General features: G+C 35.6%; 1 non-coding gene across 1 annotated transcript; it reads left to right on the top strand.

The window, feature by feature from the left end:
* The first annotated feature begins 2,853 nt into the window (after positions 1-2,853).
* Positions 2,854-2,972, top strand: LOC111738907. Its single transcript, XR_002780038.1, has one exon. It is a non-coding gene; the product is annotated as a 5S ribosomal RNA (ribosomal RNA).
* The last annotated feature ends 17,074 nt before the right edge of the window (positions 2,973-20,046 follow it).

Genomic DNA, 20,046 nt, shown 5'->3' with positions numbered 1-20,046 from the left:
AATAGAAGAAAACTTCCTCTACCTGATAAAGGGCATATATGAAAAAAACATATTTAACATTTTAGTCAGTAAAGACTAAAAGCGTTTCCTCTAAGATCAGGAATAAGAGAAGGATGCCTACTCTCACCACTTTTATTCAACATGGTAATAGATGCTCTAGTCAGAGCAAATAGGCCAAAAAAAAAAAAAATCTAAATTGAAAGGAAGAAGTAAAACTATTCACAGATGACATAATCTTATATGCAGAAAATTGGAGAGAATCTACTTAAAAAATAAAAACATTAGCAGTAGTAAACTAGTTGAACGAAGTTGCAGGATATAAGATTAACATGCAAAATTTGGTTGGATTTCTATATACTAGCAATGAACAATTCAAATACGAAATTAAGAAAATAACTTTATTTATAATAGCATCAAAAAGAATAAAACACATAGAAGTAAATTTAACCAAGTAGGTGTAAGATATATACTGAAAATGACAAAACACTGCTGAAAAAAATTAAATACCTAAATAATTGGAAAACATCCCTGATTATGGATTACAAAACTGAGTATCGTTGAATTGGCAATATACTCCAAAGCAATCTTTACATTCAGTGCAATGCCTATCAAAATTCCAGTGACCTTATTTATTTATTTTTTTTTTGCAGAAATTAAAAAGCCAGTTCTAACTCATACGCAGTTTCAAGAGACTCTTAATCATCGAAACAGTCTTGAAAAAGAACACAGTTGAAGGACTCACACTCCCTGACTTAAATACTTATATAATCCTCTCCAAGGCTATTCTCAAGGCACCTTTGATTACCATCCTAGAAGTGATCTCTCCCTCTATGTCCTCATGCACTCTAGACCTTTCCTTAACTCTTATCATGTTTTATCTATTTGTATGATCACTTATGGACATGATTTCATTTTGTTTTGTCTTGTTTCATTTTTATCAAGCCATGGCATTAGTATGGTACAAAATTCAAGGCCCTGGCAAATATTAATCCATATTGATCCTTGGGAACTACAAAACTTCTTTCTGAGCCCTATTTTCCTCAACTTAATGATGATAAAATGGTGCTACATTACTGGTTCTAAGCCAGAACATCCATTTTTGCATGAACTACCTGTGTCACCATGATTCTATAAGAACTAACTGAATCAGAACCTTTAGGGTGGGGTGATGTCCTGGCATGGACATATTACAAGCTCCTCAGTGATTCTAGAATGTACTCCTGGATCACAGAAACCAGATATCTGACCTGTCTTGGCTTATTGCTATGTCCTTGGTTTTCTAAGAGAAGATAAGTCTTGGCACTCAGAATTTACTTGAGGAATTAATGAATAAACTCAAAGGTCCTTTCCATCACTAATATTTATGTGTCTCACTTTGCTCATTTATGCATCTTCAAGGTGTTTAACATAGTGTCTTAGCTCATATTAGGTGATGACTGAGTGCTGAATTGAATTGAAGGTCAGAGAATTAATTTGAAGCACAGAGGAAGGATTCTGGGCATCCATCAGGTGAAAGCAGAAACTTCACCACTCCACAACAAAGACTTTGTGGAAGTGCAAAAATCATGCACAGAATGTTTTGGGAGATTTTTTAAAGCATTTTAGCACAATATGATTTCAACTCTTACAAATTTGATTTCCACCAAGTTTTAGCTTGTTTTATCTATCTGAGTCCTTCTGTATCAAAATGTAAGCCTCCTGGGTCATCTTACCCTTAAGGATTGTTCTGTCTGCATTTTATCTCTGGTCCATTCCTACAGGCTGAGACACTCACTGAATTCTGTTCTGGGATGCCTGCAAACCAAAAGACCAAATAGCAGAGAGAGAAGATAGTGCCTGCTTGGTCTGCTCTTGGTTCCCTCCCCTCAGACCTAGTGGTTCTGCCCCAGGCACAGCTCTCCCTCAGAATCCCAGCAAAAAGGACAACTTAGAATAGGCATCCTTTGATTCAGCTATTTATACCTCTTTGTCTTCTAGATTCCAACAGTTCCAGGGCCATTTAATTCTATTTTTAACAAGCCCTGTCCTTAGATAATAGCTTGAAGCTTTATCCTTTAATAACCCCAGCTTGTTGTTGTTTACTCTTTAAAAGGCTCTGGGAGGAACTATTTGATAGGTATGAGCTTCACAGAGGATCTTTTAAATATAATCTCTGCATTTTAGGGATGATAAACTACTAGAAAAAGAAATTCTTAACTATCATTTGCTTGGCTTTATTGAACTAATAGGAAAGATATTCTACATACATTCAGAAATATTAAACTTTTGTCTTATTTTAATCATCAACTTGAGAGATGAGGGAGCTGTGAATCCAAGGAGTCTCGCAGAATCAAAGCTGGTCCTCTGCCCTCCGGAAATGGCTGGATGAAGAGTCTGTTGGTTTAATAGATTTTATTTCTTTGTCTGCTCTGTTTGGCTGCTACAGCTCCTTTATTATAAGTAGAATGCCTTTGTGCTAAAGAATCCCTTCAGTGTTAATTTGCTGACTTACCACTGATACCACTACACTACAGAGTGTTGGGCTCTCTACATCTAGAAAGAGAACTGTATGAAGCCAGCAAAGAAGCTTAAAATATTTTTGTGTCCCTCACAAGACCTCCAAAGTTCACTATTGTGACTGCTAGGCCAACACATCCATACAACTCAGTCAAACGCACTGGTAGTCAGTCACACATGCTACACACTTACTTATTCACTCAATACTTACTTACTAAATGCCAACCATGTGCCAGGCACTACTGCTTTAATTATTGGTTATGAAGAGAAAGAAGAGACCTAGTCTCGTCTCATAAGTGGTTTCACCACACTCAAGGGAGACACATGACAGATATACAAAATAAGAATCTAAGAATAGTCTATGGCCATGCCACCCTGAACACGCCCAATCCCATCTGATCTTGGAAGCTAAGCAGGGTCGGGCCTGGTTAGTATTTGGATGGGAGACCACCTAGGAAGGCCAGGTGCTGTAGGCATAAAAAAATAAAAAAATAAAAAAATAAATAAATAAATAAGAATCTAAGAATAAGTATAAATTAAATGGTAGCTTGTTAACTTGTAAGGTCCTAGATGGGGAATGAACTAAAATTAAACTAGAACTATCTAAAGACTATATAATTTACTTATGAAAACACATTTTTCAAATTCTGTCCAAAAATCCAAAAAAGTAATTCTTAAAAGTTTGTTTGCATTTAGGTTGTTTCCATGTCTTGGCTATTATAAATAATGCTTCAATAAGCATGGGTGCAAATATCTTCTTGAGTTAGAAGTGGAATTGCTAAATCATATGGTAGTTCTATTTTGAATTGTTTTAAAGAACTTCCATACTGTTTTCCATAGTGGCTGCATCAATTTACATCTTCACCAACAGTAAAAAGAATCACTTGGTGAATTTCTTTAAATGTACATTCTAGATATAAGGTTGAGAGGGAAAAAAATCAATGGACAGAAGAGACTATACAGTCTTTTGTATAGTATGTGCACGTGTGTGTATATGTTTATATAAGATGTCTGAAAGAATATACAATAAATAAACAAAACAAACTCTGCTTCTTGTAATTTCATTGTGGGAGGAGACCTGGGCAGGTAGATATAGGGTAGTGGGAAGACTTACTCTCTGTGAATCCTCATTAGTATGTTTTGAATGTTGTACCATATAGATGTATTTATTACTTATTCCACAGAAAGACAAATTTTTAAAGAGTGAAATTCATGTAGTTATTTAAGTAATTAAAATTCAAATTCTGTGATCCCATCCCAGAGATTTGGATTCCATAGGTACATGTGTGGGCAGTGAAACAGGGTGGGGGCAGGTGTCTAAAAATTACATTTTTAACAAGCATTCCATCTTTATATGATTCATGTGCTTTAAAGACCACAGCTGAAAATTATATCTGCAGAAGTGTTCTCCTTCCTGGTTAATGTATTTGTTTATCAAACAATTAAGAAAGATGTAACTATCACAACCCAAGCACTGTGATAAACATAGATGACATAAGGATGAGGTAAGAAGTTTAGTGTCTAGAGGGCAGAAGAGACATGCAGATATAGACTGTTGTGGCGGCTCTCAAAATTCAGTGTGGATCAGTGTCAATAGAAGGGCTTGCTAAAATGCAAACAGCTGGGCCCACCCCCAGAATTTCTGATTCAGCAGGTGTGAGGAGAGGCCTGAAAATCTGTGTTTTTAATGAGGATCCAGGTGATGATGATGATTCTGGTCTGGGAACCATATTTTGAGAAATTGCTCTAAAACATCCCTGAAAAGTAATGAACTGGATGCACTTGAATATATTTTAGGATGTATTTTAGGACGTGGAACTTAATGGTCATGCCTGAAACTTCCTCCATTAAAGAAAAAAAATCTGAAAAGTTTCTCTGTAAGTACTATTTATGCATACTCTACAATCACAGTGACATTGAATCCCACTACAAGTATTTCAAGAAAGGATCACATTCTCCTTTCCTATTAAACCCTCTGACTCTGAGGTTAAAAGTCTCCACTCATCTCAGCTAACCCTCAGAAGGCTGTTTTGAGTCTCTTGGTCTTTCTCCTCTGGAGACTATGCAGTGTGTTTTTATTCCTCTTACAATATGGTTACCCAAACTTTGTGCTGCCTGATTTCTGAGATCTCGCCCATTCGAAGTAAAATAATCTTCGACCATCTTTCTTTTGGAGGCAGCAGTGTTGGTGGGTGGAGAGAACTCTCTAACAAGGAGGATCCCAGCTCCTCCTCCATCATAAGACTAAGCTAAAGTTAATCAACCTGAGTTTCATACAAGTACTAAAGGTTGAAATGTCAACCTATGGGTTAACATGAAAACAAAACAGGAAAATAGATGTAAAGCATCAAGTGTATTTTATGCTTAGTTATTGCCATCACTTCTTACTCTGTGAGAGTCAGCTAGAGCCTCTCCTTCTTTCCCTCTCTCTCACAGTACGTAAGAACCAGCTTCGTTCCTCTTTTTGTCAAAACCAAAATTCCCCTCTATATCACATATTACGTGCCAACAGATGCAGTTCTTGGTTGGGCTTAGCTGAGATGCTCTGTGATACAATCACGATAGTGGAGTAGAAAGAGATGCCAAAATTCACAGAGTCCCATGATGATATGAGATACTGGATAGAAAGATGGTATTTTCCACTTTTCTGCTACTCCTAGAGCACTAACTCCTGAGGGCAGAGGTAGGGGGTGTCAAGGTATCTGCTGTACAGCTGTGGGAGCCCCATTCCCCCAGAGGGCCTTGGAAAGCAGAGAAAGTGGCAAAGTCCCTCCCTAAGACGATCATCCTGCTAAGACTGGAGTGAGGCCGAAGAGAGGGAAACAGGCGTTGCGGGCTCCTATATTTTGGCACTTTCCCTTAGTGATTCTAGAAAGGGGAGCCGATAAGCAAGCAAGTAGCTGCCACCTCACTGTCCTTTACATTTAGAGATCTCTGGAGACAAGGAGACACTGAAATTACAAAGACACTATTGTTTGTGTTTCTTCACCCTCATTTTTCTCTTTTTTGTTCTGTTCCTTAGATGTTACTTTATTGATAGTTGAGGGAAAGACACAGTAGTCAGCTTGCCTCCATTATCTATTTACCACCTTTCTTTAAAAATAAAAATCACCGTTTTAGAAATGAATTACAAAAGGTTGAATGTGAGCACAATTAAAATGTGAAGTGTGAACTTTCTTAAACATCCAGAAATAAAAAGTCACTTCCTTACCTAGAGATAAATCTTATTTACCACTAGTATCTTACCTTTATTTCTCATAAAACTGGTATATCAGAACGCCAACTTTCCAAAACTTGTGCCTAAGTCCTTTTCAAAGTGGAGATCATGTAATAATGGCCCCAGTTACATTTATTAATATTTATACATGAATGTATACACACACACATAAACAATTCTTAAGATATTTTAAAATTAGACTTCCTATGAAAATTGAGATTTGATTTTCTCTTTAAAACTTAGAATACCTGGCCACAGTGGGATGCCAATAGCCAGGATCATTGTTGCAGACAGAATCTACCTGTCTGTTACTGGGGATGCCATCTCCAGTCCCTAATTATACCCACCTCTCATACTGGGCCCGTATCTCTCATTTGCATCATCTACCAGGTTCCAGTAATTATTTAATTTAGAGTGCCTAGCAGGAGGTTTTCTTGTTCTTTTTAAATTTCCAATATAAGTTATACATGGGCTGTCTTAACCTAAGCACTTCTTGGGTTCTGCTGTCACCTTTCCATTTTCATGGGTATTTTTAGGCTTGCTAGAGAGCTTGTGTTTGTTTTTCCTTAGTGAAAACAATTCTGGGTCCCTTCTCACATTTACACAACTGATTTGCAACACAATGAAAAGGCTTGACGACTTGGTGTTTTTGTATAATGACATGAATCATATGGCCTGACCTAGAAATTGCCAAGAGAGCTTGGAGACTAATGGGTAATGGAAGCCCCTGTCAGCTGGCTCAGAAAGTGAGGCAGAACATTCCTTGTCATTGCACGTTCTGGGTTGTGTTGGCTCTGAATAAGTGTTCAGATAAAATGAGACTAGTGATAATAATAGTCATGGAGTTTAATGTGCTGTTTTCCTAGAGTGATGATACAAGCTGAAAGAGTGACTTAAAGGGTATAGCTTTGAATAGGAATGTTGTCGAATGTAGAACATTTCAAAGGCCATTATCATTAACACCGAATCATCCTTTCAATTAGTCTCACGTAAACCAATAACTTTCTCAGTCCCAAAAGCAACATCATAAAAATATATCTTTGAAATTGATTGTATTATGTCTGGAATTGATGAAGAGAGCCAAACAAAAATAACCCAAAATAACAACACTTCCTGCCCTTTAAATGCAGTTACGGAAATAGATGAAAACAGCCAGCATCTGCTCAGCACAGGGATTTATTAATTTGATATGATAATCATAACATATTTTTCAGGGATTCTTTCTTAATGTATCAAAAGCCACACAAAATTTAAATAATTGAGTCAATCATCTGGCAAAATTGATTCGGAAGGAAAGCTTTTTCATTGGATACCAGCCTGGTAAAACCTCCATTCTCTAGATTCAAAAACCAGACAGTATTTTGTTAACAAAACATTCAAGCAGCAGGTTATTATAAACGACATCGAAGAAGTCATAATCTAAAGAACTTCTTGGAAGTCATAATACCAACACCGGCAGTAGATGCAATGTTTAAAATAATCAATTTTCAGAAACGAAATCAAATGGCAAAAACTCAAAGGCTATTTCCATTTTGGCATAATTAGGCAGTTTTCCAGGTATCGTTAGAGTCTAGGGAAAAATGTACTTCAGAAGATTTAGAAGAGACAGCTCTATGAAGCATCATATCAATTTATTGGGCCAAAGCCTTTAGTTGAACAGAATACTCATGTTAGACATGTACCAAGTCCATCCCTCTCAGAAGCCATCTCAAACACATCACTGTTTTATGATTTGGTTTGCCAGAGATGTTGTCTCTTTGTCTTAGATAATATTGGAAGTCATGGTCAAATTAGTATTCTCTAGCTCCTATTTCTGGACTTCCAGTAGATTGCCATTTTTAACAACAACACTAGCAGTAGCAATAATAGTAATAATAATGGTACGAGTGGTAGCAGACAACAGCAACAATAATGGCTTTTGAACAATATAAGATATGAGTCCTATTACTAAGTTTAAAATAAAAATCATAGGACCAAAGATAGCAAGGGGAAAATTTTACTGTTCTTCGATGAACCTGATCTCACACAGTGCCTCATCTCAGGAGGAAAAGATTCTAGGGTAGAAAAATGGGGCAGGTCTTCTTAACTCTGAAGAATGAGAACTGTCTCTATGCCATGCCAGGGGAGCAAAGTTTGTGTTGCCACTGGGCTTTTGGGGAGGTGAGCACTGAACTAACTGGAGGTGATCTCCTGTGAACATGAGACACATGCCTTGGAGTCATAACCAACTGCCCAGTCTGTGTTGATGACATCCCAGAGTCAGGACAATGGACCAATGTCAGCAGCCTAGGGAAACAGGTCAGAGTTTACACTGCATTGGTGGACCTGGGGTCAGCTAAATTTTTCATACGTAAGATATAATTCCTATGTTTGATTTATTTTATATTACTTACTGTGGTAGATATCTGCTGCTTTACTACTGAGCATGTGTTTACCACTCGATTTCAATTTCCTTTTGGAGTTGACTCTGCCTTCATGGGCAGAGCATGACCTACACTAGGTCAGTAGCACATCTTTCCCCCATGCGCATATGCCTCTCTCCCCACATATTGACTCGTTTCAGGATGAGCATACCACAAGTAAAATAAACAGAGCCCACAATTCTTAGTTTTGAGGCTTTCCCTTGATCTATGAGAGAATCAACTCCTCTATTTCATAGGAGCCTAAAGCTATAGGGACTACCACTTAGAACCCTGGATAGGACCCAAAGATTCTGGTCATGTGACTGGACCCTTGAAATAAACTGTGCCTAAAGCTAGCTCCACCTCTAAATTTCTCCAGCTTAAATCACATTAGGTTGGGGCTGGAATTTCTATCTCTTGTAACTTAGAGGTCCTAACTCTATCAAGGAAAATGTTGGGTTTTCTGTTTTACTGGTTTGTCACTAAAAAAAATTGTTAATCTAAAAACACAAACACATAAAGCTTTGTTTCCCTCATATAGTAGACTTTCCCATAGAAGCAAAAGGATTTTATTTGCTAAGCACCATTATTGATGGATATAGACAAATTTAAATGCAGAAGCTGGGTGGAGCAGAATTGTTTTAGATAAGAACACAATACAATTTTCTCTTTTGGGAAGAAACAATGAGAAATTCAGAAACAGGGCAGAGAAGACAGAAACTACTCAAACTGGAAACTCTTTTCTGTAATATCCCTCTGCAATCCTCCAAACAGTACAGCAAAATTAAAAAAAAAAAATCAAGAATATGCTTCATAAGAACTGTAGAAATTGTGTGAAATATAGTGTTAAAGTTACAATGGGAGGGAGAAGAGAGCTCTACACTGGGGCTATACCATACCTGTGAGATTTGACAGTATAGGGTGATTCTTGGATTTAGGTTTGTAAGTAGTTTTTACTTTGGGAGTCGGGAGTCAGACCTCCATTATCTGTGCTAGGATGACATTACCAGCTAACACTAGAGGGAAAGTGACTAGGGAGAGGACCCATTCATCTAAAAGAGTTTACTCTGGCAAATTACCCACATAGGATGGAAAATAGCCAGGGGCTACGCGGCTGGGAGAGCCTTTAGTTACCAGTTTCTGCTGCTGACCTTTTGCTCCAAAAGCCATCCCTGAGGAAATCAGACTCTGGTCAGCTCAATTGCCTTTCTGAGCCTCACCAATTGAAGTGATTACTCCTGTTTGTATGCCATAAGTCATAGATGAAACAGGACAAAAAGGAATTTTTGTCAACATTTTTCTCAGAAAAGAGTGTTCTCATAGTTTAGATAAGGAACAAATCAATGCTTCTTTTAAGCGAGCCAGCGCTGTTCTCTTGCTCCTAAGGATGCCCTCTTGTGTCTGTTACCCTTTAAAGAGAGAACCTTCATTTTTCTTTCTTTTTTCTTTTTTCTTTTTTTTTAAGCAAAACAATCTGACGGCTTGTTAATAAAATATAAACTCAGAGAAATGCTGAGTACTTGGAAAATGGTAAAAGTGAATTTAAAAATAATACAAAATCTGACTGATATCTGGCAAAGGGAAGTCAATGAGAGCCAGAGGCAGATCTGCACTCTATGAAACTGTGTTAGCTTCTCTATAAAAAACTAGGGTCGCATCATAACACCGAGTCCAATTAAGGAACAAATTGGTTCTTATTGTGGGCAAAATAAATGTGTGCCACTGAGGCCCAACACCGCAAAAATGAAAGAACTAGATATTAGAAATCAAAAGAAAAAAAGCAAAAGAGGATATTTGGGGGACATTTGTGGGAATGTGAATGTTAACTGCATGGATTAGCAATGTTAAATTTTTTAAGAATGGTTTCTATTGTGATTATGTAGGAGAATATAAGAGTTTTTAATATATTGTGAAGTAGTTAGGAGTAAAGTACATACATTCATGCATATGTAGAACAAAGCCACGAGAGCTCAAGAACTTCCTTTCAGGATTAAAATATACATAAAATGTTGGGGAAAGTTCACATAAATGAAATTAATATTGTTTATTGAAAGAAATAAAAAGATCTACTCCACTTATGTTCAAACCTACACAAAAGACAATTCTGTTATTTGTAAGATTTAACTTTTCTTCATACAGTTTTTAATCATAATATTCTACTGTTGGGCCAGTAGTAAATATCTTAAAAATAAAATTTTAATGGATTTTTTATATATTTGCTTCAGGCAAAGGAGTTCAGGAAGTAGTCTTAGGACTAGTTTTGATCTGCTGTGAGATGGAAGAGAGAGAACAACTAGTCAAAAATAGCTGGTAAAGAAGCAATCAGATCTTTTCTCAAAAAGCCAGCCAAAACAAAGGGAAAGGACAGGCCTCGTGTATTTGTGTATGTGACATACGTCTGTGTATGTGTGTTTGAAAGGTGGACAATGCAACATTTGTTAAAGTTCCTGTCACAGTAAACCCCCTTATTATCAGAGATACATTCCAAGGTCCCCAGCAGATGCCTAAAATTGAAGATAGTATCAAACCCTCTATATACTAAGTCTTTTCTTGTACATATACACCTATGATAAAGTTAATTTACAAATTAGGCACAGCGTGAGATTAACAACAATAATAATAAAATAGAACAATTATAACAATATATTATAATAAAAGTTATATGAATGTGGTCTCTTCCTCAAAATATCTTATTGTACTGTACTCATCCTTCTTGTGATGATGTGAGATGATAAAATGCCTTATTAAGTCAAGAACTTTCACTTTTTCGCTTAAAGAAAGCATTTTACTGCTTCTCTTTGGCATATCCGAATTACCAGCATCACTGATCTTGCACTTTAGGACTACTTTTAAGTAAAATAAGGGTTATTTGAACACAAGCACTATGATACAATGACAGTAGATCTGGTAACTGAGCTGGCCACTAAATGACTAATGGGCAGGGAGTGTAAACCACATGGAAACGCTGGACAAATGGATGATTCATGTCCCGGCTGGACAGAGTATGACTGTGTGAGATTTTATCACACTACTAAGAATGGTACAATTTACAACATATGCATTGTCTATTTAATATTTTTAGACCACAGTTGACTGAGGGTAACTAAGACTGCAAGTAAGAGGAGACTACTTTATGCGTAGAGGATTTTAACTCATTCACTTATTTTATCCTTAGAAATACCATGAAGAGTTGGCATTACTACACTCAGCTTACACGAAGGAAATTTAGGCTCAGACAGTTCTGGTAACTGGTAACCTACCTAAAGTTACACAGCTCGTATATTTATGAGCCATAATTCAAAGCTAGATTTGTGCTCTTATCACCATACCAACTCAATTTCTAAAGATATTATCCAAAGGTCCTATAATTCAGTCCCTCAAGTGGCCCTCGAGAGTCACTAAAGTGATGGGAGTATAGAGGGAAAGAACAGAGCCTAGCTCTGTGCTTGGGCACCTCTATTTGTAAGGTATAAATCCTAGCTCTCCAGGGCTGTGCTATTTGCTTTTTCTCTAGCTGCTGTCTATCAGATTCTTGGTCTTTTCAACAGAGAAAAACTTATCTGGTAAATAAACCTGGGCACTTGGTCTTCCTTCTTTAGGTCATAAAACATATCGTAGTTGTCTTTTAAACCAAACATCAGCAGGCCTTTTTTTTTTTTTTTGTAAATAAAGTTTTATTGGAACACAGCTACATCCATTTATTTAGTATCGAATATGGCTGCTTTCATGCAACGATGGCAGAGTTGAGTAATTGTAGCTCAGATTACAAAATCTACTAGTTAATTGAATGAAAAAAGTTTGTTATAAAGAATCACTAACTATTACTGGTCATTGGAGTAACAAACAATTGGCTAGTAAAATATAGAAAGAAATGTACAGGATCTAAGAATAGTAGATAAGGAATACCCACTATCCCTAGAGCTCAGATAGATTGCCCAAGAAAGAAACTCCCCTCCCATCCCACACACATACAAAATCTTGCTGGGCTGAGATCCAAAACTTCTTAAAGAGAGCTCCAGAAAACTACAGATCAATATCATTCACAAATATAGATGCAAAAATTTCAAACATTACTTTAACAATATATAAAATGCATTATACATCATGATAAATGAATTTGACCCCAGAAAGCTTTTTTGACAGTCAAAAAAAAAAATGTAATTCACTATATCAACACTCTAAAAAATATATATATATAATCATATCAACATGGGAAAGCATTTTACAAAATTTAATGTCAGTTTCTCACACACACACACACACACACACTCACACACAAACTTCCTGGACATTGGAATTGCATGATATCTGAAAAAACCTACAGCCAATATCATACTTAATGTTGAAAACTGAATGTTTTCCCTAAGGTAAGGAAGAAAGTTTTCTTTTCTCTTCATTTCTGTTCATCGTCATACTGAATGTTCTAGCCAATGCAGTAAAGCAAGAAAAAGAAGGAAGAGGCATCAAGATTATAGAGAAAGGAATAAAACTATATATGCAGAAAAATGATTATCGATGTAGAAAAGCCAGTGAAATCTGCAAAAATTTTCTACCAGATCTAATAAGTGAGTTTGGCAAGGTTGCAGAATATAAGATTAATACATAACATTAAATGTATTTCCATAAATTAGCAATAAACAATAGAACATTTAAATAATAAATGTCATTTTCAATAACATAAGAATCTGAAATACTTAGTGATAAATCTGAGAAAAGATTTAAAGAACCTGTACACTGAAAACAACAAAGTAAATCTGAGAGATATGAAAGAAGACCAAAGTAAATAAAAAGATGTACATCTTTCATGGTTCGGAAGACACTATTGTTGAGATATTAATTTTCCATGTATTGACATAGTCAACACAATTCAGAACAAAATAACAGACTTTTCCCCAGAAATTGACAAATTTATTTTAAATATGTATATATATATATATATATATAATATATATGTGTGTGTGTGTGTGTGTGTGTATGCAAAGAACCTACAGTGGTTAAAATTATTTTTAAAATGAACAAAATTAAAAGATTAACACTTCCTGATTTGAAAATTTATTATAAAACTAAGTAATCAATACAATAGAGTATTATCATTGTTGAGGAGAGGAAAGAGTCTCCCTATCGCTCTCAGTTCTTTTGGCTGGTCTAATAATTAAATTGGCACGAGACAAATTAATAGGAGAAAAAATTGTATGTATGTAAGCTTCATAAATATGGGACCGGAGAAATGACCAGAGCAGACTGTGTATATACCTTTTAGACAAAGAAACAATAAATGTATGAAAAACTGACAAGACAAAGAAACTTGGGCTTGGGTTCTAATTAGTAAAAAAACTAAGCAGAGTTTGTTTATACAGTCCTATTGGCCCAGAATTCTCTATTTCTGTGGATAAGGATGTCTCTCTACCTTCTGGTTCAGGAAGGGTACCTTTCACAGGGGCAATTTATTTCCTGCTTTTGGTGGGGGGCATGGAAAGAAGGGTCAGAGTGACCTTTTGCGCCAGCTCTTCCTCAAGTAACTTTAATTCAAAATAATCAGTAGGCCACTTTGATGTATTTGGGAATGCCTGCCCTGAGACCCATCATCATCAGGATAGACAAATTGATTATTATAATGAAACAGAAAATCTAGAAATAATTTCACATGTATACGGACAACTGATCGTTGACAATGGTAAAGAGACAATTCACCAAAGAAAGAATAGTCTTTTAAAAAAATAATAGATCAATTGGTGGTATATCAATTGGATATCCCCATGAAAAACAAATGAACATGAACTCTAATCCATACCATGTACTATATAGAAACTTTAACTAAAAATGTATCATATACTTAAAAATGTAGAACCAAAAGTTATACAATTTCTAGAAGAAAACATGTAAGAAAATATTTGCGTCCTTGGTTTATGCAAGGATTTCTAAGGTACAGCAAAATAATGATCCATGAAAGACAAAAAAAAAAGTTGGACTTTATCAAAATCAAAACGTTTTTTGAAAGACATTATTAAACAAATACAAAACAAGCCATGGACTTGGAGAAAATATTTACAAAGCATACATCTAAATGTAAAGCACACATCTAATATAGCCTAGTATTCAAAATATATAAGTAACTCTCAAAACAAACAGCTCCATAAGAAAATGAGCAAAGGATCTGAATAAACACTACCAACGAGGAAGTATGAAGAGCAAAGAAAAACAAGAAAAGATACATAAAATGTTTAGTCACTAGTGAAATGCAACTAAAAACCACAATGAGAATAAAAACACCTATTAGAATGGCTGAAATTAAAAAGACTGATCATTCTAAGTGCTGATAAGAATGTGCAGGAACTGGAACTCTCACACACTGCTGTTGGTAATATAAGATGGGATAACCACCTTGGAAATCATTTTAAAGTTTTTTAGGAAATTAATCATACACCTATCATATAATCCAGCCATTCTGCCTCAAGGTATTTATTTAAGATTAAAAGAAGCACAAAGTCATACAACCGCTTATAATATATGTTTATAAAAATGAACACAACCTAAATATCTATCAACAGATGAATAGATAAACAAGATCAAATAAATATGCTGAATGAAGAAGCTAGACAATAAACAATATATTCCTTATGAGTCCGTATTTATAAAATTCTAGACAATGTGTACTAGTATATAGTGATAGAAAGCACAATAGCAGATAAGGGCTGAGAGGCTGGAGGGAGGATTACCAAGGGACACAGAGAAATGTGATGGACATGTTTATTATCTTGACCGTGGTGGTAGTTAATATTGTATACAGGTGTCAAAAGCTATCAAATTGTACACTTCAGATATGTGCCATGTTAAAGTTGTTAAAAACATTACAAACAAAGCCATATACAAAAGATAAAACCAGAAAAAATATTTACAACATACGTAATAGACTATGGACTATTGTTTTTTTATTTACAAAGAATTATATTGGCAATATTTCTAACAAACTTAAAGATTGTCAGAAGAAAATAAACAGAGCCTTTTCAAATAATCAAACAAAAAAATAACAGTTGGTGAAAAGATAATTCACTTACAGTTAAAAAATGCAAATTAGACAGCAAATAAAATATCATAGTTTACCTATTAACCTGGTAAAAGTTTGAAACTTTGATATACCCCAGGGTTGGCCAGAATCTGGGCTAAAACATCCTCTCATGAACTGTTGGAAGGAATTTGTTCATAAAATATTATTTAGAGGATGATTAAGGCCATGTCATATGTATTAAAATGTAAAATGTACTAGTGTAAACCAAACTATTTTGTAGGAATTTTCTCAATGCATATACTGGCAAATATAAGTTGAGTATAACAATATTTGATATGAGAAAACAATCAACCATTAAATTAAAAAACAGACTATATGTTCATCAGCAGAGGGAAGATTATTTAAATTATAGAACTACATAGTTTTTTAAAGTAAATGGTGCTGTAAATATGCTGTAAAAGGTCATGGAATGTATATCATTGAGTGAAATGAGCAAGGTAGAATATTGCATATACATTTCAATTTGTAAAAATTAAAGAGCTTTCATACACACACATGTGTGAGTACGAGTACACACACACACACACACATACACACACATGTACACACAGACCACATGCTCCTGTGCATAAGAATTTTCCAAAAGGATGCCTCCCAAAAATTAAGTGGTTAACTTTAGAGAAAAGTTAACTTTGTTATTCTATGTATGATTTCAATTTTTTTAATTTTTTTAAAAAAAACAGGTTTTATTACTTCTATTGTAAAATTTATAAAACTGCATATTTGAAACATGAGGTCAATTTAATACAAACCTCAGGTAGTAGAATTAAAAATTGTCATTTTTGATATTTGAGATTATGAAAACGAAATACCCGAATAATATGTAGAACATTTTCTGAACTTGATCATGTGTCATTATTGTAAGGCTCCAGCTTTAAGATGATCTCTTAGAGATGTATGACTATTTAGCTACTTTCCTGGTACAGAGGAAAGATGGTACATGGACCTTGGTATGAGCAGAAGTCCCAGCCCTACCCCTCACAAGACGTAAGATCTTGGATGAATTACTACCTCTCAAACCACAGATGACTCATCTGTAAAATGGAAACAATAATCTTGTTTACAGGAGCGTGCGGAGATTATATAGAAAGGATGAAACTATTTTTCTGAAATTATAGGTCTAGTTCTTTTTTTGCCAAAGAAATTTTATTCAAAATTTTGCAGATATTCGATGCCTAAGGTGACACTCTCCTTCATTGACAGAGTTCTGGCTGCTGGCTCAAAGAAAGGGTATTGGGACTCCATCAGTCAAATTTATTTAATCAACACGTCAAATGAGAGATTCCCCTAGTTGTATTGGTGACTTGAGAGAATAGCCCTGGATGAACTTTACTACTTTTTACTTTTTGAGTTGTCTTCTGTTTGGTCAGCATTTGTGTGTACGCTTTTTTTCTGGGTAAATATTGATTTTTCTTGCTGGATTACTAAACTCCCAAGAAAAATTTTTCATTTTATAAAAGATCATTTATAAGATGGTTTATACCTGTCATATTTATAAATACCAGATAAAATAAATTTTATGCATGCTCGGGCTTAAGAGATGAAATAACTGGTGTTATGATGTGGAAAAGTAATCAAGATAGAATCATGGAATCTGAAAAGAAAGTGCCTTTAGAAGTCTTCCAACGAAGTCTCTAAGAGAGGGATGTTGGTGACTCATTTTCCAAGTTTGTCATTTAATTGGTGAACATTCAGCATGCCCCCAAGTCTTTTGATCTGACAGATGATATGGGACTAAGTAGATACCTCTTCTTGTAAGATATTGGAGATATTTGCACAAACAGCAATACACCTTATTAGAATGTATTTATTCACTAGGCATTTATTGCCTGATTTTTTTCAAAGATGGGAAAAGAAGAAAGGTCTCTATGCATAATGGGCAGGGAAAAAAATGGTGGAGACAGAAGCTTGAGGCTTTTCCTAGTCCTGATTTGGTAAGGATTTCTTCCAAAATTCTGGGGCTTTAGGAATGCAACTAAGCACTGACTTCTTTAATTTACTTGGAGAGAATTTCTGTATTTTGAGAACAAATGTAGGCTACAAATCTGAGAACAAATCAAGAAATATATCTCAAAGAAAATCCCCTGGGGGTGACTACCATTAGATCGCTTCACCCACCAGGCGGAAAATCTGAGCAGTTCTCCGATAAGAGTCCCCCAAACTGCCACAGAGGTTAATCCATTCCTGATGCTGTTCTGTGGAAAAGGAGATGATTATCCAATGTGTAATGGCAAAGGCATGACTTCTGCAAGCCCGTCGGTCACCTTACTGCCCTGGCCAGGCGAGAATCCCTGGTTGGAATCCCAGATCTTTCCCACTAAGCACAGAATTTCCCCTGGGTTTCCTGAGCATGTCTTAATTCCTGCTAACTGATGGCAATTTTGACCTGTGAGTTAACGGAATTGCCCTTCGAATTTCTTTTGGCCTTCATGCACTCTATTAAGGCACTTAAGCTTCTGCTTTCTACATAAAACATTCCTATTTTTAAAAACAAACTTTTAAGTCAAAAATGACAGGGTTAATTATTCTGAAATATGCTGTTTATAGCACAAACTCCATAAAACAGAATACATGATTTAATACACCATCCAAGACAGTACTGGTTTTCATTTCTGCACAATCAGGGACTAAATCTATGTCACTCACTCCCCTATGTGTGCTGGAAATGGTTTTATGTTCCATCTTACTTTAAATTAAACACATCAAGATCATAATGGGACACAGTCTACCTTGTTGCCAAAACCTGCTAGGTTAGATCATCTATTAAACTCTATTTATTTTTTATGACAAACAAGAAAAATGACAAAGCAGCTACTGAACGCCCACTAATGAACACCAAATGCCTCTCGAGGTCCCTTTCATATTGCACTCATTTGTTCGGGAGTCCAGTTAACTTCCTCTTTGATGCTCTACCTCCCCAAAATAATCCTAAAATGAAGCTGTTTTTCATAAGCTACTAGGGACTGAGCTGGTTACCATCTGCTCTCATGTTCTGATTCTGGGGTCAAAAGTTTGATTCAGCTTTGACATGGAGAGTTTCGTTAAAAGGAGAAAATCTCATGTACTTTTGGAGTTCTTTATCTTAGAGGCCAAATGTCTGAAATAAAGTATCAACTCTAAGATTACAGGAGTCAATTTTGTATTCACAAACAGTTCTAGAAAGGGTTACAGTTGAAAACAAGAATGAAAATAACCAAGATAAGAATAGAGCTTCCTAAAAATCAGACTCAACGAATGCAAAAGGGTGAATGGAGTTAATTTGATCAACAATTCAGATTTTAACAGCACCACAGAGTTTTATATATTGTGTATTTTTGTATGTTCATTGGGAAATCATTCTAAGTTCTATTTAAAACCATCCCTAATATGCCATGTTCTGGAGGACATGCCTAGCCCAGCCCTTTGAAGAATAAACCCCAGAATGCACTGCTGGCACCTGCTTGTCTAATTGTCTCTGAGACTGGAGTCTCCAAAGGTAGACGAATGACGAAATGGTAGTGTTCCACCTTTTTCATAGCATAACATAAAAGAGATATAGAAGAATGGCTGCCTAATCCCCTGGTCATACAAACTCTGGTCAATGTGGCTAGTGGAGAGGGCAACACAGACTGATTTTCTTTTAAGAAGAGATTTAGGAGATACAATGATATGAAAGTTGAGCAAGTTTTTTAAATCAGTTCTTTTGCCTCATTCCCCAGATACCAGTTTGTTTGTCTCTTGGCATTAGTCTTTTGGTGGTGATGAATGTATTACTTTTTTACTGTCTTCATGGGTTTTTAAGTAAGAAGTTATGGGCATGGCAGCCAGTTGCCATTTTGAACTGGAAATTCGGAATACACTTAACTATATCGCACTGATTTTATTTGAAGTCTCTGTTTTTAATAGGTCCTTTGATGTTGGTACTATCTAGGCAAAAACATGGCACATTTTATCTTTTGAAGGTGGCAGGTGAATCATAAGATGAAAGTATGGAGAAGGCAAAAAGCCACAGAGAGGCAAGTGGTGTGCACATGTTTTCTTATCCTAATTGAAAATATTTAAAAAATGTTTTTGCACGTGTAATGGGCTTGGGGTGCTTCTATGTAAGTTTGTAGTGTGAGGATGGTAGAGAGCATGACAAAAATAAAGTGCTTTCATGGACTTGGAATATTTCTGCTTCGAGTGGATATTCAGGAAACGATCTTTTCCCATCTGCTTTATCATGTAGCATAAGTCTGTTAAAATAATTCTTGTGCTGAACTTCTTCATGCATTGCTGACTATGTCCTCCTGTCTCCCCATTTATCCTTCACACAAGGTGAGCTGAATGATAATATCTGAGGAAGTGCAGATGAGGCTTACGGTTATGGCTTACTTCACGTGACCCCACGTGGAAGGTATTTTAATTAGCCAGAACCAGCTTTTAACTTAAATTCCCCGTGTTCAGGACAAATAGAGAATTTTTTTTTCTACTTTCAATCTTTGGTAGACAGATAGATTTGTCAGATAAGTTATAGGATACCCAATTAAAATTGAATTTCAGAAAAATAATAAATAACTTTTTAGTATAAGTATGTCCTAAATATTACATGGGACATGTTTATGCTAAAGATAATTATTCATGGTTTATCTGAAATTCGAATTTAATAGAGTATCCTATATTTTTTTGTTCTTGTTGTTGCTAAATCTGACAATTCTACCTATAGGGCTCTCTGCATTTGTAGTCACAGTAAGAGAAAAACCAGAAAACTGTGTTTACCTGACATACTTTCCCCATACCTAGCAAAAGACCTGCTTATTTTCTGTAGGAAAATAAAAGTTTATGGCAAAATGGCAAATATAAATTACATGGTCATTTAGCTATAATATGAATTCTGCATTTGATGT

The sequence above is a fragment of the Pteropus vampyrus genome, unplaced genomic scaffold (assembly GCF_000151845.1).
Source record: "Pteropus vampyrus isolate Shadow unplaced genomic scaffold, Pvam_2.0 Scaffold44, whole genome shotgun sequence".
NCBI lineage: Eukaryota > Metazoa > Chordata > Mammalia > Chiroptera > Pteropodidae > Pteropus > Pteropus vampyrus.
The sequence above is the reverse complement of the archived record's forward strand: the minus strand, read 5'-3'. Positions and strand labels throughout refer to the sequence as shown.